We start from the raw sequence: 26,080 nt of genomic DNA, 5'->3' as shown, positions 1-26,080 counted from the left end.
GCATTCAGAGCACGCCGCCTCCGCGGCTAGTAAATAAACTCTGCCCACCTCTGCCATCTTCAGACAGCGTTGCTAAGAGGGAGCGGATCCGGAGCAGACTAGTGCCTGGTCTGAAGACAGTAGTAGTACTCCTCCTGGAGAGGGCAGATCTGCTCAGCTGCTGCGCAGCGGCTGCCTGCCTTGCTGTGTCTCCCTGTCCCTGCACTGCACCATCATCTAGGCCGGTCAAGGAACTTGGTTGGAAGCAAGTCTGTGCTGCCCATCAAACACAGCTACTGTTGTGCCCATCAAAAGCTGCCACTCTGCCCATCAAAAGCTGCCACTGTGCCCAAACACAGCCACTGTGCCCATCAAAAGCTGACACTGTGCCCATTAAACACAGCCACTGTGCCATAAACCGTAGCCACTGTGCCATAAACCGTAGCCACTGTGCCCATCAAACGCAGTCATTGTGCCCATCAAAAGCTGACACTGTGCCCATTAAACGCAGCCACTGTGCCATAAAAAGCAGCCAATGTGCCAAAACGCCCACTGTGCCCATCTAAAGCTGACACTGCCCATCAAAGGGCCACGCCATGTAGCTAGAACACGGCACAACCCCGATCTCTGTAAAGAGCCACGGTTCTTTAACCATGTGATCGGCTGTGTCCAATCACAGCCGGTCACATGTAAACACGACAGAGTGTGTGCCGAGGAGAGCCGATCAGCGCCATCTCCTCCCAGGGGACATCAAGACATGTAATCAGGGCACTGATCATCAGTGCCCTGATTACACAAACACACCACTAGTGCCAGCAATCAGTGCCCACTAGTGCCAGCAATTGCACACAAGTGCCACCAATCAGTGCCCATTAGTAATGCCAGTTAGTGCTGGATATCAGTGCTGCCCATCAATGCCACCTATCAATACCCACCAATGCCACCTATCAGTGCCCATAAGTGTGATAAGTACATTTTTTAAATAAGTAATTTTTCTCCTTCACTGATGGGCGCTGATGAGGCGGCACAGATAGGCTGCACTGATGAGGCAGCACTTATGGGCACTGATTAGTGCCTCCTCATCAGTGCCACCTAAAGTGCCCTGTAGGCAGGTGGTTAAATCCTCCTCATGACCTCCGCCAAACCAACGGATACATTTAGGAATGAACAGCCATCAAACCCCAGAAAGGAAGATGACACAATAACCATGCAACACAGTTTATTTAAAATCTCCTAAAAATTCCCATCCCATACTCTATACTCTTACATTAAAAAGGGCCCAGGCTGGCTCCAGCTCAACATGCATATATGGGTATATGGAATAAATCCATCAGCAGCTATTCCAGTTTAGCTCTGCCGTTCCTCTCACCCAAATCCAGCGTGCGTTCCAAAAGCTGGTCAGATGTGACGTTACGGATGTCGGATGTGACGTCTAGGCAGCAGTCCGTCTACTATGCATTTTGCTAGGATAGCATCAGGAAATACGGTTCAAATATAAGATCTACTACAGACCTGGGAAGCATAATAGAGACGCTGACGCTCTGTCCCGCTATCCAGTGGAACGCCCAAGGGAGGATGCGGACTCTTATCAAGAAGACATTGAGATAGCCCTGTCCTACCCATGGCAGCCACCTCGTGCTCTCTCAAGGAACAAAGAATGGTTCCTCACGTGGATTCCACCGGAATTTACAGCCGGGAAGAATGATTTAACAGAAGGATCCAGATCTCATGCAGGTGCAGTACTTCCTCTCTTGATGGCATAAGACCTCCTACCATGAGTGTCAGAGACTGTCCAACACAGCTCAAGTGATTTTGAGGCTTGAGATGTGGGACAATGTGCTATACTGCCAGGCGTGCATTCCTACCGAACAGAGGGGCATCCTACAAATTGTGGTCCCCACAATCACACATCCTCCCAATCTGAGTACTACATATGGTGTGTGGACCCTTTGGAGTCGACAGAACTGAGTTCTTGGTCAGAAGATACTTCTTCTGCCCTGTGGCTGGCAAATTAGGTCCAGAAGGGTTGCCGGGAATGTGAGACTTGCTCTGTACATAAGACCCTGCCTGAAAAGACCACACCAATGACCATTACCACCTCAGAGCCGCTTGAGCTGGTCACCATGGACTTTTTAACAATCTCCAGCTCTCCAACAGGATATCGCTATGGGCCCATCCCCCTAAATCCATGCACCTGGCCCCTAATCTACATGCAGGGCGCCGGACGTATGGATTCCAATGGGGTTTTTTTTTTTAGAAGCACGTGATTAGAGCCAGAGGCTCTAATTGGCTTCAAAAAAGGGCTGGCTTGGGGCGCAAGGCACTGCGCCCTGAGCCTACCCAGTTGTGTTACATAAGCAAATTAATATTCACTATCGTCTTCCTGATTCTTCTCCCGGCCAATCAGGAAGCGGGTCCTGAGACCCAGTTGGCCAAGAGGAGAAGTGATCGTATTGGCTGCCGCATCAAGGGAAGGAGGAGGGAAGTTGCCAAGGAGGAAGCCATCGTGAAGTCCCGAGATGCAGAGTAAGAGATGCAGGAAGGAGCCAAAGCTGCCTGTGACCTAGATGGGGTAAGTGCAGGGCTGGCCGACCAACCGGGGAGTGTGTGGTGGTGTAAGTGCGGGTGCGCTAGGGATGTCTTGCTTTCCGCACCACCCTTTAAAAAATATACAGCATGTTAGTACCCACTAAGGACTAGATGGCCCTGAACAAGGCTAAATTATTTTGGGAGTTTGTGGTCCAACCCTACAGTTGCCCCAATGGATACTCTCAGATCAAGGCCCATACTTTAAGTCAGTGATTATATCCGAGCTGTGCCGCCTCAGTGGTATCTGGAAGTCACATACCACCCCCTAGCATCCACAGGGTAATGGAGCTTGTGAACGATTTGAACACACCCAGTTGAGCATGCTACAGACTCTCAAACATAGGCACCGAGACAGATGGTATAAATTTGCCGGGGCCAAGGTGTGGGCCTACGACCATACCGTTCCCTGGGCTACTGGTCACACATCCTTCTTGATGTTTGGGCGCTATGGCAGGCTACCTGTGGATTTCCTACTGGGCTCTCCTGAGGACATGAAATCCCAGACACCTGGGTGCAGGAACACTGGGATAGACTACAGAAAGCCAAGCAAATGGTGCTGGATAGACACAAGGACTTTGCCGAAGACTCTGTCCTAGAGGATCTGCCGCTGTGATCCGGGGGACCGAGTGTTGGTGAAAAATACCAAAAATGTACAAGGCAGTAAACTAGGGCCCGAGTACTCTCTATCAGGTGAAACAACAGTCCTTCCCTCCAACTCCAGTATATGATGTGGTCTCGGAAAGACTGAATCCCGTCAATAGACGTCTCCATTGCAACTTGCTAAGGCTCTGCTAAGTGGTGACTGTTCTGCCAAACCAGCCAGTGATCCTTTTTGACCCTGCAGACGTCCCAACAGTGCAGGAGGTTCCCACTGAATGGTACCTGCCTCCCCTCTCACTCAAGCCTCTGTCCCCTCCAGACTTAGCAACAGAGAGCCCCAGTGCAGTAACTACGGACAGTCCAACTACCCCTGCAAGTTCCACAGACTGTCCAGACGCGACCAAAGATTTGGTCTTGAGCCCTGGTGAATGGCGGTATGGGAAACCTGGCTGACTCCCATCGACTTGTCGGGCCAGAAGAGGATTACCTGCAACCTGATTCCCTGGAGGACACTGTTGCTCACCGCTCCCTTTGCAGCTTAGGGTCCTGGTTCCCAGGCTTGGTGTGCATTTCACTTGTGGGTAGTGTAGGGACAGTCACCTGTCTGACAGGGACAGTGGTTAGCGGCAAGGAGAGGTTCCAGACAAGTAGATAAGGGTTAGGGACATGCTATCCTTCCTGGAAACCTCCCTATTTGAGTATGGACTAACTAGGCTGCATTCCATCCCGCAAGACAGACGCTATCGGCACGCCTGAGACCTGCTCTGCTAAACATTGCTGTTGCATTCTGTGAGTGTTCCCGGTCGGGTGCCATCCTGCCGGGCTTGTTAGGAGTTGCCGAACTTTTACATTACTACAAGTTCTGTTCTCTGCAACTGGACTCAAAATTGTCATTGGCAGCCTAGATCTATTTTATCTTTTATGTCAAGTTATTTTCTACACATAAAGAAGACTGACTTGCTAAAGAGATTGTACAACCAGATTGTAATGTGTATGGCGAGGGCTGCTGTTAGAAATCATGGGGCCCCGTAAAGCCTTTCTGATGCCCCCCCAAGGTGCAGTGCAACAGCAGCACTGATTTTATATGCCTAAGCCCCGAAAATTAAAAAAAAAAAAAAGTCCCTATTCTGCTCCCACCTCCGGGGGCCCCCTCTATGGATGTTATGGGGCCCAGGGAAATGTAATTTAGGCCATTTAAGCAAGTAGGAGCGGGGGTGTGGTCTAGTAAAATCAGTTTAATTAATTTAGGCAGAAATGAATAAAGCTGCCTGGGCCCCCCCGTTTAGCTGATAAGGCCTAGGCCCAGTATAACAGGACCAGTTGTACTGCCTTTTCGGCAGCCATGTGTATGGCCCACCTACTCTTTTTCAGGGCAGTCAAGAGGTCAACAGCAAATGATTCAGGGGTGCAGTTAACTTATATGTCCTGCTTTTGAGATGCCAACAGAAACAAAGATGTCACTTATCCTGTTCTGTTGGAGTCCTTGGTTCATTTGATATAGCTTGGACCCACAGTGTGATTTACACAATCATTATAGACATGGCTTACAACTGCCCCTGTTCTACAAGGATAATCTCTCTTTTGGAACTATAACCCATCTCTATCTCTTTTCCTTCTCAGCTGTCCCTATTGGGGTAAATAAAGCTAAAGCGTATTTATATATTATTCTGAACAGAGTGGTGAATGGCTAGAGCCTCTGTTGGGCCTCTGTTGGGCATTTATAGTTGATAGTGTAGCAAAGTCTCTGACCTTGTCCAGTCTAATGAGAAATTTCCAGGTCAAAGATAGCTGACATCCTTCTGTATGTGGTAGGTTGTGAGGCATAGTGGGTGCAAGATGGACAAAGTTATTGGGTGCCAGACACTTCTTGGATGTAAAAGAGGTTTTATTTCTCTTAACATTCCTTTTTGTATTTTTGGAGGAAGGAGGGTTAGGGCCAGGACACCCTTAAGTAGTTGTAGATTAAATTGGCAGACTCCGAGACTTCAATAGGAGGACAGCCGAGCAGGGAAAGGCCTCAGCCAGGCTCCACATCTGCACATGCAGGAATGTGGTCTCCTATGGCAACAGTCTTTAACAGTTCCTAACTCAACGTAACAGTTCCTTCGGCTTCACTACAGCTGCCTCTTGTAGTTCTTGAGCTCCCGATCTCTCACTAGACCTCCAATTCATTGACTCTGAATCCCTTAAACTCCTCCAATCTTTGCGGTGGTATCTCCCTCAAGTGTCACCCACGCTTCCCTGCTGTATGCCTAGCTTGGCACTCCAAATACTTCTCAAGCTTCACCCCTGCTGACTGGCTCAGTCCCTAGCTTGACACACAAGGCTGCTCTGCAAACGTCACCTCTGCTGGTTGGGTCCGCCTGAAGTTTCCCGATTCTCTACCGTGACCGTTCGGTGAGAATGCTGCTCCGGTACTTGCTTCAGTTACTCACTGTGGTCCCTGGTAATAAGGTTGGTGGTCCCTTTGTGGTGACAGCTTCCCTTCTACCTCTGACCACTGACAGGTTCTCCCGCTGGCAGAACCGTCACTTCTGGTTGGACTGCAAGCCGCAATCCCAACCCTGCGCTGCTGTTACTTCTGGATAGGCTCTTACACAGCCTAGCAGCCAGATGCCCCCGGTATAGGCCCAATCTCTGGCCTAGCAGCCCGGGGCACATGACACATGTCCACCCAGACAGCCATCCAGGTCGCACAGAACATAGATCACCTGACTCCATCCGTATATATAGGCTCTCCCAGCAGCCAAGGGATCCAAGAAAACCCCTGCCCATTGGCTGAGATACTCATAACCTAACCTTGAGTTATCCTTCTCATATCTAGTACCACCAGGTGCCCGGCCACCTATTGGTAAAAAAGAAAAGTACAACCAGGCCAAGCTTAGGGAGAAATCAATGGATCTCTAACAATTGACCAGGGTAATTACTCCTGGTAAATACATTTGTGAGGAGCATCCCTGACTAAACCCAAGGGTGCTACACTTGTGTGCCTGTTGTGGATATCTACTCACACTCTTTGTCCTGGGATCACTGTCACCAGGACAGAAAGTGAGGATTAACCTAAAATGTTACAATTGATGACAGAACAGACAAAGTGCAATGGTGCATTTTTTAAAATTTCTGGAGTTGGGTTTTAAGAAGTGTCAGTTCATAGAGGAAGGGTCCTATTCATTTAAAGTTCTGAAGACTTTAAAAAACACACAAGCAGGTGTTCCATGAAGGAAAGTGCCAATCTGTGCATGACAACAAAATTCATTCATCATAGAGGTAAATAGGGTCTCTTCTGTCAAAGAATAGAATTGTATCTGGTAACTCTACACAGGTGCTTTATAGTGCATATTGTAACAGCTGTTGGAATACATACTTCCCTTGTGAAGGTACACTACAGTCCAACATGCTTAGTGGCTCCATTTTTTATTTATGGCATTCATCTCAAGCAACTTGCTGCCTATAACCCTGCATATCCTAATGCCACTGGTGTCCATATTTTCTAAATGCCAATAGATCCAAGCAGTGGCGTCTCCAGCTTTCAAATTTAGGGGGGGCACATGGGGGGACAGGGACAAAAGTAGGGGGGCAACTATAAAATGTATGTATATATATATATATATATATATATAGATATATCTATATATATATATATATATATATATATAGATATATCTATATATATATATATATATATAGATATATCTATATATATATATATATATATATATATATATCCTGGGGCCCTTTACTACGACCCCACAACGGGCCCTTTCACATGTTCTGCAGTGAGCTCCCTTCCTACTGTATTGGGGTCCCCCAGGGTGGCAGAAAACAAGAGATATATGTCACCAGCATATCAAGAAAATATAAGGATCCAAAGCAGTGGGAGAACTATCAGGGTTGCAAAGGTTGTCTTGCCTCCGGGCCCTGGTGTTCTGCCACTGTGGGGTTCCCCAGCCTCCTCTTGCTGTCCTGCCCCTGCTATTGACAGCTCTGGTCTGGCATCTCTTGGAATTTACAGGCTGGTCCTCCTGTCCTAAGGACGGGAGAAATCAGTCTGTTTTTTCAGTAACTGAAAGTCCTGGTGGATTCCTTCCTGCAACTCGCTCTTCTCCCTGCCAATGAGGATGCAGGTGAAGGAGCAGATCAGGCGGCCGTGGTTGTGTGAACGCTCGCATTATGCAGTGTCAGCGAGCAGGGGAGGGGGGAGGAATCACCCGCAGGAGCTGACTGGGGACTCTCTCCCTCTTAGACATTGATTTTTTGTAAAAAAAAAAAAAAAAAAAAAATTTTTTTTTTTGGGGGGGGGGGGGGGGGGGGGGGGGCACATGGTGGGGCACAGCATAATGTTGGGGGGGGGGGGTCAGGGCCCCCTCTGGCCCCCCCCCTAGGGTCGCCATTGGATCCAAGCTAGTAATAATTGGACTAATGTATTCCCATTTTCAAGATACTCTTCGGTGCAGTTCTCCCAGCCTAATTCTCATTCAATTTGTGTAATTGGTTGCCCTTAGACCTGCCAGTACAGCTCTGTATGCCTTTGTGCAGTTAACCTTCTATTGCCATTATTAGCCATGTGCATGTCATACTTTGCAATTAGCAACACTACACAACATCTGCTGAGGAACTGGTATAAAAAAATACTTTTTCAGACTAATCAGATTGATATATTGATATTCTAGAAGAGAATGATAGCTCACAAATTCTGTATAACTGTACATGTACTCATCTAAAATTCTACCACAAGAGGGTGCATGACTCACACTCATACTCAACAAGCAAAGTACTCCCTCTTCTGTTGTACAAATCTTCAAAGAGTTCTGATTGAACTACTGTCTTAGCGATAAAGATGCTTGTTAATGAGTCACCTGCTACAAGTTGCGAATTGTCACTTGCTACGTCGCCTGCCACCAGATGCAGATTATAACTTGCCACGTCGCCTGTCACCAGATGCGGATTGTCACTTGCCACAAGTTGCGGATTGTCACTTGCCACGTCGCCTGCCACCAGATACGGTTAGTCACTTGCCACCAAATGCGGATTATCACTTGCCATGTCACCTGCCACACATTGCGGATTGTCACTTACCACGTCACTTGCCTGATATAAGGTGCGGATTGTCACTTGCATGATGTAATCTCGCTGCTGCCTGCGGTTGCACAGTGAGGGCGGAACTGCGGTGATACAGGGTGGGCGGAGAGAGATGATGTCATCTCCCTGCTCCCCCGCCCGCCGGCCTGCTGACTGGCCTGCTCACCTGCTGACTGGCCTGTTCGGCCACTCACCCTCCAACTGATTCACCCACTCACTCGCGGGCTCACTTGATGGCCTGCCCGCGCACCCGCCGACCTGCTGACTGGTCCGCCCACTCACCTGCGGGCCCGCTGATGGGATTGCCCACTCACCCGCTGACTGCCCCATTGCCCTCCCTGGATCCACCCCTGGTACCCAGTTGGACCCCCTTTTGCCTTCAGAACTGCCTTAATTCCTTGTGGCATAGATTCAACAAGGTGTTGGAAACATTCCTCAGAGATTTTGGTCCATATTGACATGATAGCATCACGCAGCTGCTGCAGATTTGTCAGCTGCACATCCATGATGAGAATCTCCCATTCCACCACACCCCAAAGGTGCTCTTTTGAATTGAGATCTGGTGAGTATGAAGGCCATTGGAGTACAGTGACCTCATTGTCATGTTCAAGAAACCAGTGGTGACATAATTTGAGCTTTGTGACATGGTACATTATCCTGCTGGAAGTAGCCATCAAAGATAAGTACACTGTAGTCATAAAGGGATGGATATGGTCAGCAACAATACTCAGGTAGGCTGTGGCATTTAAACAATGCTCAATTGGTACTAAGGGGCCCAAAGTGTGCCAAGAAAATACCCCCCACACCATTACAACACCACCAGCCTGAACCATTAATACAAGGCGGGATGGATCCATGCTTTCATGTTGTTTAAGCCAAATTGTGACCCTACCATCTGAATGTCTCAGCTGAAATCGAGACTCATCAGACCAGGCAATGTTTTTCCAATATTCTATTGTCCAATTCTGGTGAGCCTGTGCAAATTGTAGCCTCAGTTTCCTATTCTTCGCTGACAGGAATGGTACCCGGTGTGGTATTCTGCTACTGTAGCCCATCTGCTTCAAGGTTCGATATGTTGTGCATTCAGAGATGGTATTCTGCATAACTTGGTTGTAATGAGTGGTTATTTGAGTTACAGTTACCTTTCTATCATCTGCCCATTCTCCACTGACCTCTTACATCAGCAAAGCATTTTCATCCACACAACTGCCGCTCACTGGATATTTTCTCTTTTTTCAACCATTCTCTGTATACCCTAGATATAGTTATGTGTGAATATCCCAGTAGATCAGCTTTTTTTTTTTTTAAATGCTCAAAACAGCCTGTCTGGCACCAACAACCATGTCACATTCAAAGTCAGTTTAATTCCCTTTCTTCCCCATTCTGATGCCGGTTTGAACCTCTGGCAAGTCATCCTCACCATGTCTAGATGCCTAAATGCATCGAGTTCCTGCCATGTGATTGGCTGATTAGCAATTTGTGTTACCAAGCAGTTGAACAGGTGTACCTAATAAAGTGGTCAGTAAGTGTATACCCAGTGAAGTGAACAGCCTCAGATGATACACAGAGATTAAACAACTCCTCCTACATAAGTTTTACTTGTTTTGGGCAGCCTTCTCTACCCTACACCATTTCAAAAGTGCAGATCATGTTAAAAATCTCTCTTCATCTGTCAGGAGCAAAGAGTAGGGGGTGGAGAGGCTTGAGTTACAGTGTGTGAGAGCTGATTGGAGGAAAGGAACACCCCCCCCCCCTCCACACAGCAGAAGAACTGTGTTCTGAATAGACAATCTGTCTGCTGAGCTCTGCCTTCCCCTCCCTCCAGACACAAATTTAGAGACTCCGTTTACCTGTCCTAGTATGAAGGCAGGATGATCTGTGTCATTGAGAATGGATAACTCTGCTGATCTATTAGTTTATAATATTTTTCCATTTTCTTTAAAGTCGGTCCTTTCGAAGGGTATTTTTGGAGAGGAAACAATGCACATTTTTTGGTCCAAGAGACTCCTGCCAGGGAGAACTGGGGTTGGCAGCCCGTTGATCACTGGAAGGTGACTCCATCCCCACAATCTGGAGAGGAGCAGGGGCAGCTGAAAGCCAACTGATACTTCCCTTCCGCCGGCATCCAGCTGCCACAGGAAAAAACACAAGGGATCGGTTCCAGGAAATGCCGCCCCCACCACCCCTCCTAACCAGGTTCCCTTTCCTTTTGCTGCCCAGGCACCCTGGTTTGGTCCCCTGGTCCCCAACCCCCCCCCCCCCTCCTTCCAATGCTGCTGGCTTCCCTCCTCTCCTCCCAGCTGCTGCAGAGGGATCATTTTAGGATAGAGAGCTGGGGAAGGGGCTGAATAATGTTATTTACCAGCCCCTTTCTTTTCTGAAAAAACACAGCGAGGAGATTAGTAGATCTTTTCCTGTTCATTCACTATGTGCAGCTGAAGCTGCAGAGATGGAGATTGAGCACTGTGTCCTGTGTCAAAGTGAAACATCAGGGGTCTGTTTAGATATTTCACCAAAGTCTCCCAACAGGGCTGCTAAAAAAAAAAAAAAAAAAAAAAAAAAAAAAAGTAAAAATACATCAAAATAAAACAAACCTACGGCTACTAGTCACTGCTCTACTGACACCAGCCACAGATCTACTGACACTGGCCACTGATCTACTGACACTGGCCACTGCCCTACAGGTACTGCCCCTGCTCTCCTGACTGACACGGACCACTTTTAAAAGGTAGGCCAAATTTATATTTTTACAGTGATGTTTGTTTTATTATATTTTTCTAATTTTTTGTTACTATTTAGTTGGACCTTACTAGTCAATTTCTTTAAAAAAAAAATAAAAATAAAAGGCACCAATCCCTGGTGATGTTTGATCTTTCATGTTGTTCAGGTAGAACGTCACCTCTCAAAGGTTGCCTGCCTCTGCTCTAAAGAGACCCAGTGTGTCTGTGGTCCATGCCTGCACCAAGAGGGCGGAATCCAGGAGTCCCCCCTCCCGGATTTGGTGTCTCTGTTGATGTGATATGCTCTACCTTGCCAAATAAATATGATAAAGTTATTAGAAAGTAGAGAATGGAGGATTCTACTAAGAGAGTTGTAAAAGATGAGACTAGAAGGCCAGCACATGTGTGACCACGTGAAAGCTATGCTAGAGAGCAGCTACACGCCATCTGAAAGGACATCAAAGATAACCATACTGTTGCCCTGCTCCTCTGCAGTCTTCCAAAAGACATATACTGCACCTATTAACGCTTTAGGAACAGGAACTAACGCTTGACTATGTCAAACGGAAATTAATCGATGAATATGACAGAAGGAAAGAAAATATGTACCATGATGACAAAGCTCTTAAGATGTACAAAGACGCAAAGCACAACAAAGAAAGCAGAGCCTGTTCTCGCTGTAAAAGGACCGGTCACTTAAAAAAGGATTGTTTTATCTGGAAAGCCAAGCAGTGAAAGCTAACGCTAGCCACAAAAGAAAATAGTCAAAGCAGCCACAAAGGAAGCTGAAGACATATCATGGAGTGGCACCTTTAAAGTGACACAAAGCGGCAAGCCACGCGTCTGGTGCATAGACTCAGGTGCAACAAGCCACAAGACTAGCAATGAAACCTTCTTCACAAACATCTATTACAGTGCAAAAGACAAAGCTTTCCTAGCAAACGGGAAAAGCATCACCTCAGAAAGTAAAGGTCAGGGCTTCCTGAACTGCATTAAACCACAAGGAGGTCAACACAGTATCCTAGTAAAAAAGTGCTGTATCTTCCAGAACTAGAAGGCAGCCTTTTATCAGTAAAAAGTCTTGCAAACAATGGTCTCACAGTTAAGCTCCAGGGTGATGAATAGGGATGAGCCAGCGGTTCGGACGTAAGTTCCAATCGAACATCGGGTGTTTGTTCTAAAACAAACATATGGGGCATTTGCGGGAAATTTGAGCGCCGCGGAATGCCCCATAATGCACTGCAAGATCGCAGTGCATTGCTGTATGATGATTGGCATGACCTGACCTGCATGTTTTGGCCAATCAGAGCATGCTCTGCTGAGAGAGCCATAATTGACCAAAGGCAGGGTGCCTTTGGGCAATCATGGCTCAGGGGGACTACGTCCACACCCCACACTATATAAGGCTGCTTACAGAGCAGCCATGTATAGTGGTGTTGGTGTGGACAGAGGGATAGCTTGAGTTAGATTAAGCAGGCAGGTTATTCAGTTAGTGGCAGTATTTGTGCTCATAAGTTTACATACCCTGGCAGAATTTATGATTTCTTGGCCATTTTTCAGAGAATATGAATGATAACACAAAACATTATTTCACTCATGGTTAGTGTTTGGCTGAAGCCATTTATTATCAACTGTGTTTACTCTTTTTAAATCATGACAACAGAAACTACCCCAATGACCCTGATCAAAAGTTTACATACCCTGGAATGTTTGGCCTTGATACAGACACAGAAGGTGGCACATACAGGTTAAAATGGCAATTAGAGGTTGATTTTCCACATTTGTGGCTTTTTAAATCACAATTAGTGTCTGTGCATAAATAGTCAATGAGTTTGTTAGCTCTCACATGGATGCACTAAGCAGGCTAGACACTGAGCCATGGGTCTACCTGAGCTTGGTTTGGTATCAAGGGCCCCTAATTTTCCACTTCTTAATACGTGAACAGTACTGACTGCCATATTCAAGGCTTTGGATATCTTTTTATACCCTTTTCCAACTTTGTAAAGCTTCATTACCTTGTTAAGCAGGTCTTTTGACTGTTCTTTTCTACCTCCTCATGGCTCAGTGTCTAGCCTGCTTAGTGCATCCATGTGAGAGCTAACAAACTCATTGACTATATATACAAAGACACTAATTGTGATTTTAAAAAAACAATTGTGGGAAATTAACCTTTAATTGCCATTTCAACCTGTGTGTGCCACTTTCTGTGTCTGTACCAAAGCCAAACATTCCAAGGTATGTCTTTTTTTTTTTCTTATTTTCAATAGTTTTTTTATTGTGCAATTTCAGGTTACAAACATTGTCAATGTGTCCTATTGCAAATTGGGAAACATATGAACAGAATATATATATTAGGGATGAGCCAAACACCCCCATGCGAACAGGAAAAAAGTTAGTTCGAACACGGTTAAAGTCTATGGGACACGAACATGAATAATCAAAAGTGCTAATTTTAAAGGCTTATATGCAAGTTATTGTCATAAAAAGTGTTTGGGGACCTGGGTCCTGCCCCAGGGAACATGGATCAATGCAAAAAAAAAGTTTTAAAAAACGTCCGTTTTTTCGGGAGCAGTGATTTTAATAATGCTTAAAGTACAACAATAAAAGTGTAATATGCCTTTAAATTTTGTACCTGGGGGGTGTCTATAGTATGCCTGTAAAGGGGCGCATGTTTCCCGTGTTTAGAACAGTCTGACAGCAAAATGACATTTCAAAAGGAAAAAAGTCATTTAAAACTACTCGCGGCTATTAATGCATTGCCGGTCCCACTATACACATAGAAGTTCATTGATAAAAACGGCATGGGAATTCCCCATGGGGAACCCCGAACCAAAATTAAAAAAAAAAGATGTAGGGGGTCCCCCTAAATTCCATACCGGGGAATTCCCATGCCGTTATTATCAATGAACTTCTATGTGTATTGTTGGACCGGTAATTCATTAATAGCCGCGAGTAGTTTTAAATGATATATACACACACACACACACACACACACCATACCCTTGGTCTGGTATGGATTTTGGGGGGACATCCACACCATTTTCTTTTGGTATATTTATCTATATTACCGGGATCCGACAACACATTACAGCCACGAGCAAAAATGACATTTTTTCCTTTAGAAAAGTAATTTTGCTGTGGCACTGTTATAAACATGTGAAAGATGCGCTACTTTACAGGCATACTAAGGACACCCCCGAGGCATGATATTTAAAGGAATATTTAATTTTTATTGTTTCACTTTAGGCATTATTAAAATCACTGCTCCCAAAAAAACTGCCGTTTTAAAACTTTTTTTTTTGCATTGATACATGTCCCCTGGGGCAGGACCCAGGTCCCCAAACACTTTTTATGGCAATAACTTGCACATAAGCTTATAAAATGAGCACTTTTGATTTTTCACGTTTGTGTCCCATAGACTTTAATGGCATTCGCGCAAATTTTTTGCATGTTCTGCTGCAAACTGAATCGGGGTGGTGTTCAGCTCATCCCTAGTGATGAACGTACAATTCGCCTATACAGGCTCATCACCACAGACCAGAAGGCCAATTTAGTCTCTAATGACCTATTCACTTATGGCACAGGCGGCTGGGGCACAGAAGTCCAGAATTTAAACAGGACATCATCAAGAGAGGTTTATCAGAGGATTTAACAATTGCGCCTTGCAAAGTGCTCATGAAATGCAAATGCTGTATTGAAGCAAAAGCCACACATGCTCCCCCTCCACAGGCTTCTCAAAGAAAACCCCCCTGCTGCTCATACTCAGAGAGACGTACAGTATGCAGTCCAGTGAAAATTCCCATGTCAAATGGGAACAATTATCTACTTATTTTCATTGATGATTATTCCAAGTACATAATTACTTATCTGAAGAAAAACCACAAGAAAGAAAAACAGCAAAGACACTTCAAGAGTTCGTTGCCATGTCTAGCAACAAATTCCAACAGCAACCAGGAATAATACGCAGCAACAATGGTGGAGAATACATAAGAAAGAAGTTGCCTCATACCTGAAGAGACAAGGAATAGTACACCATACAACAGCACCATACACTCCTGAACAAAACAGAAAGGAATAAAAAAAAAAAATCCCACTCTTATAGAAATGGCCAGATGCATGTTGTCGGATGCCAACCTACCTCACAAGTACCGGGGTGAAGCAGTCATGACTGCAACCTACCTACAGAACAGACAGACCACCCTCAAGATCTATTAAAAGAACTACATTTGAAATGTGGCATGGATCACAGCCTAGCATAGGGCACATCAGTGTGTTTGGATGTAAAGCATATGCCTAAATTCCAAGTGAAAAGCTAGCCAAGCTGGAGAACCATAGAGCCATAGAAGGCATTCTAGTAGGCTACAGTGAGCAAACTAAGGGTTAGGTAATCCTACACCCAAAGACTGACAAAGTGACAATAAGCAATAGTGTTTATTTTGATGAGAGCCATCATCAGAAACACCAATCCCTGAAAGCTGTGAAGTGAGTATGCCAAGCAAACCAGAAGAAAAGGTCGACCAAAACTAACCTCTGCAGGAGTCAGAGCAAGAGGTGAAACTCACAATGCTTACATCAAGTTCGCCACCAGATCCTGCTGAACTGCCTGAAGTCAGAAGATCCACTCATACTATAAAGGGGATACCACCCCGCAAGCTGTCATACACTGTGAAAACGCACAGCCTACTTGAACCAACATCCTGGGAAGACATAGAAAAACTGCCAAAACGTGAAGCCAATAAATGGAGGAAGGCAGCAGAAAAAGAATTAAAGCCACTTCAAGAAAATAAGACCTGGACACTCACAGAGCTCCCTCCTAACCACAAAACTATAGGAAGTAAGTGAACTTTCAAAGTAAAGTCAGACACAGAAGGAAATACCCACAAATACAAAGCCAGACTAGTTGCCAAGGGTTACTCCCAGAAATTTGGTGGAGATTACGTTGAAACTTTCGCTCCCGTTGTAAAAACACTTCTTAGCGTTGCAGCCGGGAAATGCATGCAAGTCAAACACCTAGACGTTAAAACTGCTTTCCTATATGAAGAGATTAACCACCTCAATACAGTGCACGTTCACCCCCTTCCTGCCCAAGACATTTTTCAGCTTTCAGCGCTGTCACATTTTGAATGACAATTGCGCGGTCATGCAACACTGTACCCAAATAAAATTGTTATAATTTTTTTCCCCAAAAATAGAGCTGTCTTTTGGTGATATTTGATCACCTCTGCGGTTTTTATTTTTTGCGCTATAAACAAAAGAAGAGTGACAAGTTTGAAAAAAAAAAAAAACAATGTTTTTAACTTTTTGCTATAATAAATATAATAATATAATAGATATAGTCAAATGTTTTCCTCAGTTTAGGCCGATATGTATTCTCCTACATTTTTTTTTTTTATGAAAAATATCGCAATAAGCTTATATTGATTGGTTTTCGCAAAAGTTATAGCGTCTACAAAATAGGGGATAGATTTATAGCATTTTTATTATTTATTTTCTTTTTACTAGTAATGGCGGCAATCTGCGATTTTTATCATAACTGCGACATTATGGCGGACACTTGACACATTTTTGGGACCATTCACATTTATATAGTGATCTGTGCTATAAAAATGCACTGATTACTGTATAAATGTGACTGGCAGGGAAGCGGTTAACACTAGGGGGTGATCGAGGGATTAATTATATTTCCTAGGGAGTGATTCTAACTGTAGGGGGAGGGGACTCACAAGGGGAGGAGACCGATCGGTGTTCCTTTTTACTGAGAGCACACCATCGGTCTCCTCTCCCCTGACAGGACGTGGATCTGTGTGTTTACACACACAGATCCACGGTCCTGCTGTGTTACAGGGCAATCGCGGCTGCTGGGCACGCGCATCGGGTCCCCAGTGACACTGCGGGCGCGCGCGAGTGCCACCAGCGGCGCACGCCCCCTGGTGGGCCGGGAAAGTGAGGGCGTCTTATGACGCCCTCCCAAAACGAGAGACGCGCCGCCTGGCCGTCATATGACAGCCGGCGGGCGGAAAGCGGTTAAGGAAGATCTCTACGTGGACCAACCACCAGGGTTTGAGCAAGGAGACAACCTTGTTTGTAAACTTCAGAAGAGCATCTACAGTCTTAAACAATCTGCAAGGATGTGGAATGAGAAAATGAACAAAGTACTTACCAGAGAGAGATTCTCAAGAAGTAAAGCAGATCCCTGTCTACTCCAAGAATCAAGATAACAGATGGATATAAATACTTATCTATGTTGATGACATTTTAACCTGTTTTAAATAAGAAGGGGATTATAATCAGTTCACAAGCTGAAAGAAAATTTTGAAATCAAAGAGCTAAGGAACATTGGCTACTATCTGGGAATTCAAATATAGAGAGAAGATGGAAGTTATCTTCTCAACCAATCTCAGAAAATCTCCAAAATCGTGGAACAATTCCATATGCAAGATGCAATGGAAGTGAAAACTCTAAGGGGCAATTATACAGATCGCAGAGCAATTGGTAAGCTGCTATATGTTGGCACTGTGATAAGACCAGACATACCCGCAGCAGTGAGCATACTATGCAGAAAAGTCTCAGCTCCCTGTCAGCATGACTGGAACCAGTGCTGGGACAAGGTAATTTAGCGCCCAGGGTGAAGACACCAAACTGTACCCCCCCTCCACACGCACAAGATGTATGCGTATCATATGTTAGCAAAACCCCCCTCCAAAAAAAAAAAAAAAATTGAGCACTAATCTGCATACTTAGCCCTAAGCACAAATAATACCCCTTATCATCCTTACTAGCATAAATTCTCCCCCCCAATCCCCATTTCTAACAGCCTCAATATTTCCTATCCTAGCACAAATCCCCCCCCCCCCATCACCTCTTCTAGCACAACCTCCCCCCAAATCCCCCTCCTAGCACAAATCCCCCCCCCCCCATCTCCAGAGCACAAATTCTCTTTCCCCCACAGAACAAATCCCCCCCCCCTCCTGGCAAAAATCCTCATCCTTCCAGCACAAATCTTACCCCTGTCACCCCCCAAAATCCCCCTCCTAGCATAAATCCTCCCCCCAAATTTCCCCTCTAGAACAAAATTCAAATTCCCCATCCCAGCAGAACCCTCCCAGCATTCCCTTCCTAGCACAACAGCACAAGTACACCCCCCCATATCAATCCCACCTAGAAGTAATAATTTTCTCCCTACAAAGACTCTCATTCCTCCCCTTGTGTCCTCAGTGCAGTTCTCCCTTCCCTCAGCTTGGCAGCAGCTTTCCTCACTCACACACAGACAGACCTCAGATACAGTGCAGCACATCGCTCTGTGATGCCCATCTTCCGACGTTCCTCCTCATGTTGTCCTGTCAGAGCTGAGGAGGAACCAATTTCTAAGCTTGCCTGTGCGGCAGCTAGCGGGAGAGATCCCGCTGCTGAAGGGGACCATGATCACGGCTCAGAGATGCCCGCCTCCCACCCACACTGCTTTCCACTTCCAGCTAGAGCCAGGCTCCTTGGCTCCTCTAGGTTGCAGTGCTGCCACAGCTCTTTGCGCTCCTCTGAGTCCTCCCACCCTACCTCCAGCTATGAGTGACCTCACGCCGCCGGCCGGGACTACAAGGCTGCTCCGTAGGGGGAGTGAACAGTGAAGCTGACAGGGAAGGGAGGTGAAGCCAGGGCTTGATGTTCTGGATGCAGGAGCGCACGTGGCACACTTAGACAATTTTTCGGGTACAGCAGCACTGGCTAGTGTGTAAAATGACGCAGGTGTGAAGCACATTTCCGGCACTTCACCTGCACCCCCCCCCCTATAGAAAATCGTACCGCCCAGGGCATCCGCCCCTGCCTTGTACCAGCCCTGATTGGAACGTAGTAAAATGAGTGATGCAATACCTCAAAGGAACAATTCAGATGAAGTTACTGTTACCAGCAATATCGAATCCAAAACTGGTCGGATATGTGGATGCTAACTGGGCCAGGGACTGCAGAGACCGCAAATCCACAAGTGGATTCATCTTCCAGTATGGGGAAGGAACCATAAGTTGGTCTAGTCTAAAGCAAGCAACTGTCGCTCTATCTTCAACTGAAGCAGAGTACATTGCAGCAGCATACGCTTGTCAAGAAGCGATATGAATTCCTCAACTTTTTGTGGACATTGGGATAGACATGTCAAAAACAATTCCCATTTTTGAAGACAACCAGGAATGTATAAAGGTCAAGCAATCAGAAAGGGTCAATCCTAGGACCAAAACACATCAATGTCAAGTATCACCTACTGAGGGACAATCAAGAGCAAGGTATTATTGACATTCAATACTGCCCATCAGAAGAGATGACTGCCGATGCACTCACCAAGCCTTTGTTGAAGGAACATCATAGTTATTTTTCCAGCAGAAGCTGAATATAAATTTTACAAAAGCGCACGCTGTTGAGAAGGGGTGTTGGAAGGACAACAGCAGGTCCCCCCTTTGATGCCAGGTCCGTACATCATTCTACACACACTCCTGGTGGATGCAGCCACAGGGATTGCGTGTATATCTGACAAGCAGACCCCTGCCTGTCAGATAGAAACAGTCAGGCACCTACATTGCTGCCTGATTGCTTCCACAACCCCAGTAACAAGACCCCCTCCCTCCCCATCATGCATCCCGGGTTCTGTTTGCCCATCTGTGGGCCCAGGACAGACATAGCAGGTGCCGCTGGGTAGGAGGGAGCTCTCCTCCCCTTCTTGTTGCTGACCTGGAAGTGACGTGCTTGACGTGACTTCCTTGTTCGCCTGTCAGTGTCCCTGGTCAGCATGGTTGGGAAAGATTGTAATGCAATGTGATCTGCATTACATTACATTCAGTGGAGCCATGCAGGGCCTTTTAGACCCCAGATGTCTCCTTAAAAGGAACTTATCACCAGTAAAAAAAAAAAATTAGTTGGTTACACCCAAAAACATAAAATTCACCCCAAATTTTTTTAGCCCCCCCCCCCCCCCAACTCGCAAATATATGGTACACAAATACAGAAGTAAACACACTCATCAGGGTCGCCTACACATGAAAACATTGTTTGCTATACACGTTACATATCTCCGCACATGCCAGAGTGAGAGCATTATTTCTAGCTTCAGACTTTTTCTGTAATGCTAAACTGATGGCCTATTGGGGGCTTTCAAAGCATCGCCTATGGAAAATGTAGGGTACTGAAGTTTGTCGCCATTTAACGGGTGCGTGAAAATTTAAAGGTTGGACATGTTGGGTATCTATTTATTCACCGAAAGGTCTTGTTTTATGTTTTGCCAAAAAATTGGGTAATTTATTGTGTTTGTAAGCCCTAAGGTTAACTTTAGTGTATTTTTTACTGATGTTTTACATTTCCTAGACCTTTGCGGTAATGTGTGAAAAAAAAAATTTTAATTACCACTATTTGATTTTTTAGGGCAGGGGTCCCCAATCCCCAGACTGGTGCTGGGCTCTGCTCTGTTTGCAGCGAGGCTGCACAGGCTGCACTGAAGGAGCTACAGCAGCAGAGCAGAGAGATTACATTGTCGTCTCCCACCGCCTGCCCCACATCACCGCTGCTGGGTCCACCTTTTCACATCTCATAGGCCAGAACCCTGTTGATATTAACTGCGCATGTGCCGATTTCCCTGCTCCTGAATGCCTGACTCTGTAGTGCTAGGGAGAGGCTGTAACGAAGTTCTTTCATTGCTGTTAGAAAACCTATTCAAATTGGCATTAAATTATTGTTCAAATATTTTATTGAGATGGTACAAAGTTTAAATTGACAGAACAGAAAAAATGAAATAAAAAACAGAGGGCAATAGCCCCAAACATCGATAAAGGGGAGTTACAAGTAACATATCCACAACAATAACAGGCGATGGTGAATGTGATCAATACGGGGTTTGTGATACAACGATAGATCAATAATGTAGCAATGTGGGGTATGGATTAGAACATGTTCTAGAAGTGCTGGATATCTAAGTGGGCAAAGAGCTCACAGGCGGCACACTGTAATCAGGTTCATATTAGCAACAGTAGAAAGTGGGGTGCATGGCAAGCAGGCAGCACTCCTCTAATGGAGACTGAATATGTCATGTCAATTTGGGTGAACTGATTTATGGGGGAGATCCTGCCAATGAGAGAAGGTACCACAGTTTAAGAGAGAAAGAAAAAAAGGAAATGACAAGAAGTAAGAAGCAGTGAGAGAATAGGTAAGGGGGGATAAAGTGGGAAAAGATGGGGAGTCGCCAGGATGAGAAGGGGAAAGGTGGGGTTGGCCTTAAATTCTTATAAAAGTGGCAAGCTGCATCTGCTAGTGGCTGTGAAGGCAGGCTACAGTGGAAAGCTGCATCTTTCACACAGTTCCCCACACATGGCTAATGTGTAAGGTTAAGTCTACAGGCTTGGAGAAATCAGTTTGTAAATGGATAGAAAACTGGCTAATAAAACAAATACATAGTTGCATAGTAGGTGAGGTCAAATAAAGTCCATCAAGTCCAACCTATGTGTGTGATTATATGTCAGTATTACATTGTATATCCCTGTATGTTGCGGTCATTCAGGTGCTTATCTAATAGTTTCTTGAAGTGATCGATGCCCCCCGCTGAGACCACCGCCTGTGGAAGGGAATTCCACATCCTTGGTCGCTCTTACAGTAAAGAACCCTCTACGTAGTTTAAGCTTAAACCTCTTTTCTTCTAAGTTTAATGAGTGGCCACGAGTCTTGTTAAACTCCCTTCTGTGAAAAAGTTTTATCCCTATTGTGGGGTAACCAGTATGGTATTTGTATATTGAAATCATATCCCCTCTCAAGCGTCTCTTCTCCAGAGAGAATAAGTTCAGTGCTTGCAACCTTTCCTCATAACTAATATCCTCCAGACCCTTGATTAGCTTTGTTGCCCTTCTTTGTACTCGCTCCATTTCCAGTACATCCTTCCTGAGGACTGGTGCCCAGAACTGGACAGCATACTCTAGGTGCGGCGGGACCAGAGTCTTGTAGAGCGGGAGAATTATCGTTTTATCTCTGGAATTAATCCCCTTTTTAATGCATGCCCGTATTCTGTTTGCTTTGTTAGCAGCAGCTTGGCATTGCATGCCATTGCTGAGCCTATCTACTAGGACCCCCCCGGTCCTTTTCAATCCTAGATTCCCCCAGAGGTTCTCCCCCCAGTGTATAGATTGCATTCATATTTTTGCCACCCAAAATGCATAATTTTACATTTTTCTACATTGAACCTCATTTGCCCACCCCATTAATTTGTTTACATCTTTTTGCAAGGTTTCCACATCCTGTGGAGAAGTTATTGCCCTGCTTAGCTTAGTATCGTCCGCAAATACAGAGATTGAACTGTTTACCCCATCCTCCAGGTTGTTTATGAACAAATTAAATAGGATTGGTCCCAGCACAGAACCCTGGGGGACCACACTACCCACCCCTGACCATTCCGAGTACTCCCCATTTATTACCACCCTCAGAACTCGCCCTTGTAGCCAGTGTTCAATCTATGTACTCACCCTATGGTCCATGCCAACGGACCTTATTTTGTACAGTAAACAATTATGGGGAACTGTGTCAAATGCTTTTGCAAAATCCAGATACACCACATCTACGGGCCTTCCTATATCTAGATGGCAACTCATCTCCTCATAGAAGGTTCTTGAATCCATTCTGATTACTGCTAAGGATACTTGTCTTATTACTAAAATCTTGTATATAGTCCCTTATCATCCCCTCCAAGAGTTTACATACTATTGATGTTAGGCTAACTGGTCTGTAATTCCTAGGGATATATTTTAGGCCCTTTTTAAATATTGGTGTTACATTGGTGAAAGCCAATCAGCTGGTACCATTCCAGTCAGTAGACTGTCAGTAAAAATTAGGAACAATGGTCTGGCAATTACTTGACTGAATTCCCTAAGTACCCTCGGGAGCAAGCCATCTGGTTCCGGTGATTTATTAATGTTAAGTTTCCCAAGTCTAATTTTAATTCTGTCCTCTGTTAACATAGTTACATAGTAGGTGAGGTTGAAAAAAGACACAAGTCCAACCTATGTGTGATTATGTGTCAGTATTACATTGTATATCCCTGTTTGTTGCGGTCATTCAGGTGCTTATCTAATAGTTTATTGAAGCTATCAATGCTCCCCGCTGAGACCACCGCCTGTGGAAGGGAATTCCACATCCTTGCCGCTCTTACAGTAAAGAACCCTCTACGTAGTTTAAGGTTAACCCTTTCATGACTAAGCCTATTTTTGAAATTTGGTGTTTACAAGTTAAAATCCGTATTTTTTGCTAGAAAATTACTTAGAGTTCCCAAACATTATATATATTTTTTTAGCAGAGAATCTAGAGAATAAAATGGCGATTGTTGCAATATTTTTTATCACACGGTATTTGTGCAGCGGTGTTTTAAAACGCAAATTTTTGGAAAAGGGACACTTTCATGAATTTTAAAAAATCCAAACAGTAAAGTTACCCCAATTTTTTTGTATAATGTGAAAGATGATGTTACGCCGAATAAATAGATACCAAACAGGTCACCCTTTATAATTGCACGCATTCGTGGAATGGCGAAAAACTACGGTACCTATGAATATCCATAGGCGACGCTTTAAAATTTTTTTATGGTTACCAGGTTTGAGTTACAGAGGAGGTCTAGGGCTAGAATTATTGCTCTTGCTCTGACGATCGCGGCGATACCTCACATGTGTGGTTTGAACACCGTTTACATATGCGGGCGCGACTTCCGTATGCGTTTTCTTCGCTGCGCGAGCTCGCGGGGACAGGGGCACTTTAAAAAAATTTTTTTTTTTTAATTTATTTTTTTACTTTATAAATTGTGTTTTAAAAAAATTTTTTTTTTTTTTTTTTACTTTTATTGCTGTCACAAGGAATGTAAACATCCCTTGTGACAGTAATAGGTGGTGACAGGTACTCTTTATGGAGGGATGGGGGGTCTAAAAGACCGCCCATCCCTCCTTTACACTTCAAAGTATTCAGATCGCCGAAAATGGCGATTCTGAATACTGTGTACTTTTTTAAATTCGGCGCCATTGGCAGCCGAGTAAACGGGAAGTAACGTCATGACGTCGCTTCCGCGTTTACAACAAGAAGGCTGGAACGAGGCAGCTCACAGCTTCGTTCCAGCCCGCCCCCAGCCGCCGAAGGTACCCGATTGGACACCGGGCCTCCCGATCGCACGGGAGGCCCGGTAACAGCGGCGGGAGGAGGGGGGGGTGTCCCCTCCCGCTCCTCCGGTATAACAACCGAGCGGCTTTTAGCCGCATCGGTTGTTATACACGGGTAGCCGATCACCTGCTGTAAACAACGGTACCGGGATGATGCCTGCAGCTGCGGGCATCATCCCGGTATAACCCCGGAAAGCCGAGTACGCATATCTGCGTACGGTCGGCGGGAAGGGGTTAAACCTCTTCTTCTGATTTTAATGAGTGGCCACGATTCTTGTTAAACTCTCTTCTGTGAAAAAGTTTTATTTCTATTGTAGGGTCACCAGTACCGTATTTGTATATTGAAATCATGTCCCCTCTCAAGCGTCTCTTCTCCAGAGAGAATAAGTTCAGTGCTTGCAACCTTTCCTCATAACTAATATCCTCCAGAACCTTTATTAGCTTTGTTGCCCTTCTTTGTACTCGCTCCATTTCCAGTACATCCTTCCTGAGGACTGGTGCCCAGAACTGGACAGCATACTCCAGGTGCGGCCAGACCAGAGTCTTGTAGAGTGGGAGAATTATCGTTTTATCTCTGGAGTTGATCCCCTTTTTAATGCATGCCAATATTCTGTTTGCTTTGTTAGCAGCAGCTTGGCATTGCATGCCATTGCTGAGCCTATCGTCTACTAGGACCCCCAGGTCCTTGTAGATTGCATTCATATTTTTCCCACCCAAATGCATTATTTTACATTTTTCTACATTGAATCTCATTTGCCATGTAGTTGCCCACCCCATTAATTTGTTCAGATCTTTTTGCAAGGTTTCCACATCCTGCGGAGAAGTTATTGCCCTGCTTAACTTAGTATCGTCTGCAAATACAGAGATTGAACTGTTTATCCCATCCTCCAGGTCATTTATGAACAAAATTAAATAGGATTGGTCCCAGCACAGAACCCTGGGGAACCCCACTACCCACCCCTGACCATTCCTTGTACTCCCCATTTATTACCACCCTCTGAACTCGCCCTTGTAGCCAGTGTTCAATCTATGTACTCACCCTATGGTCCATGCCAACGGACCTTATTTTGTACAGTAAACGTTTATGGGGAACTGTGTCAAATGCTTTTGCAAAATCCAGATACACCATGTCTACGGGCCTTCCTATATCTAGATGGCAACTCATCTCCTCATAGAAGGTTAGTAGATTGGTTTGGCAAGAACGATTCTTCATGAATCCATGCTGATTACTGCTAATGATACCATTCTCATTACTAAAATCTTGTATAAAATCTTGTATATAGTCCAGCTGGTACCATTCTAGTCAGTAGACTGTCAGTAAAAATTAGGAACAACGGTCTGGCAATCATTTGACTGAGTTCCTTAAGTGCCCTCGGATGCAAGCCATCTGGTCCTGGTGATTTATTAATGTTAAGTTTCTCAAGTCTAATTTTAATTCTGTCCTCTTAACCATGGAGGTGCTTCCTGTGATATGTCATGAGGATAAACACTGTAGTTTTGGTTACTGAAGCCTCTTTATTCCCTCATGAAGACTGAGGAGAAGAATAAAATTCAATACCTTTACCATTTCCCCATCCTTTGTAACCAGATGTCCTTCCTAATTCTTTATGGGGCCAATACAGTCTGTCCTCCTTTTTTACTGTTTACATACTTAAAGAATTTCTTGGGATTTTTTTTTGTTCTCCTCCGCTATGTGTCTTTCATGTTCTATCTTAGCTGTCCTTATTGCACCCTTACATTTCTTGTTGCATTCTTTATAAAGTCTGAATTCTGATGATGATCCCTCAACCTTGTATTTTTTGAAGGCCTTCTTTGCTTTTATATGCATTTTTACATTGGAGTTAAGCCATCCAGGACTTTGGCTAATGCCCTTATTTAATATGCTCTTAAAGCAAACCTATCTCTGCTCCGTGTTCTTTGTTCCTAAGATTTTATCCCAGTTTACTTTTTAATATATTG

The sequence above is a fragment of the Aquarana catesbeiana genome, linkage group LG09 (assembly GCF_042186555.1).
Source record: "Aquarana catesbeiana isolate 2022-GZ linkage group LG09, ASM4218655v1, whole genome shotgun sequence".
NCBI lineage: Eukaryota > Metazoa > Chordata > Amphibia > Anura > Ranidae > Aquarana > Aquarana catesbeiana.
The sequence above is the reverse complement of the archived record's forward strand: the minus strand, read 5'-3'. Positions refer to the sequence as shown.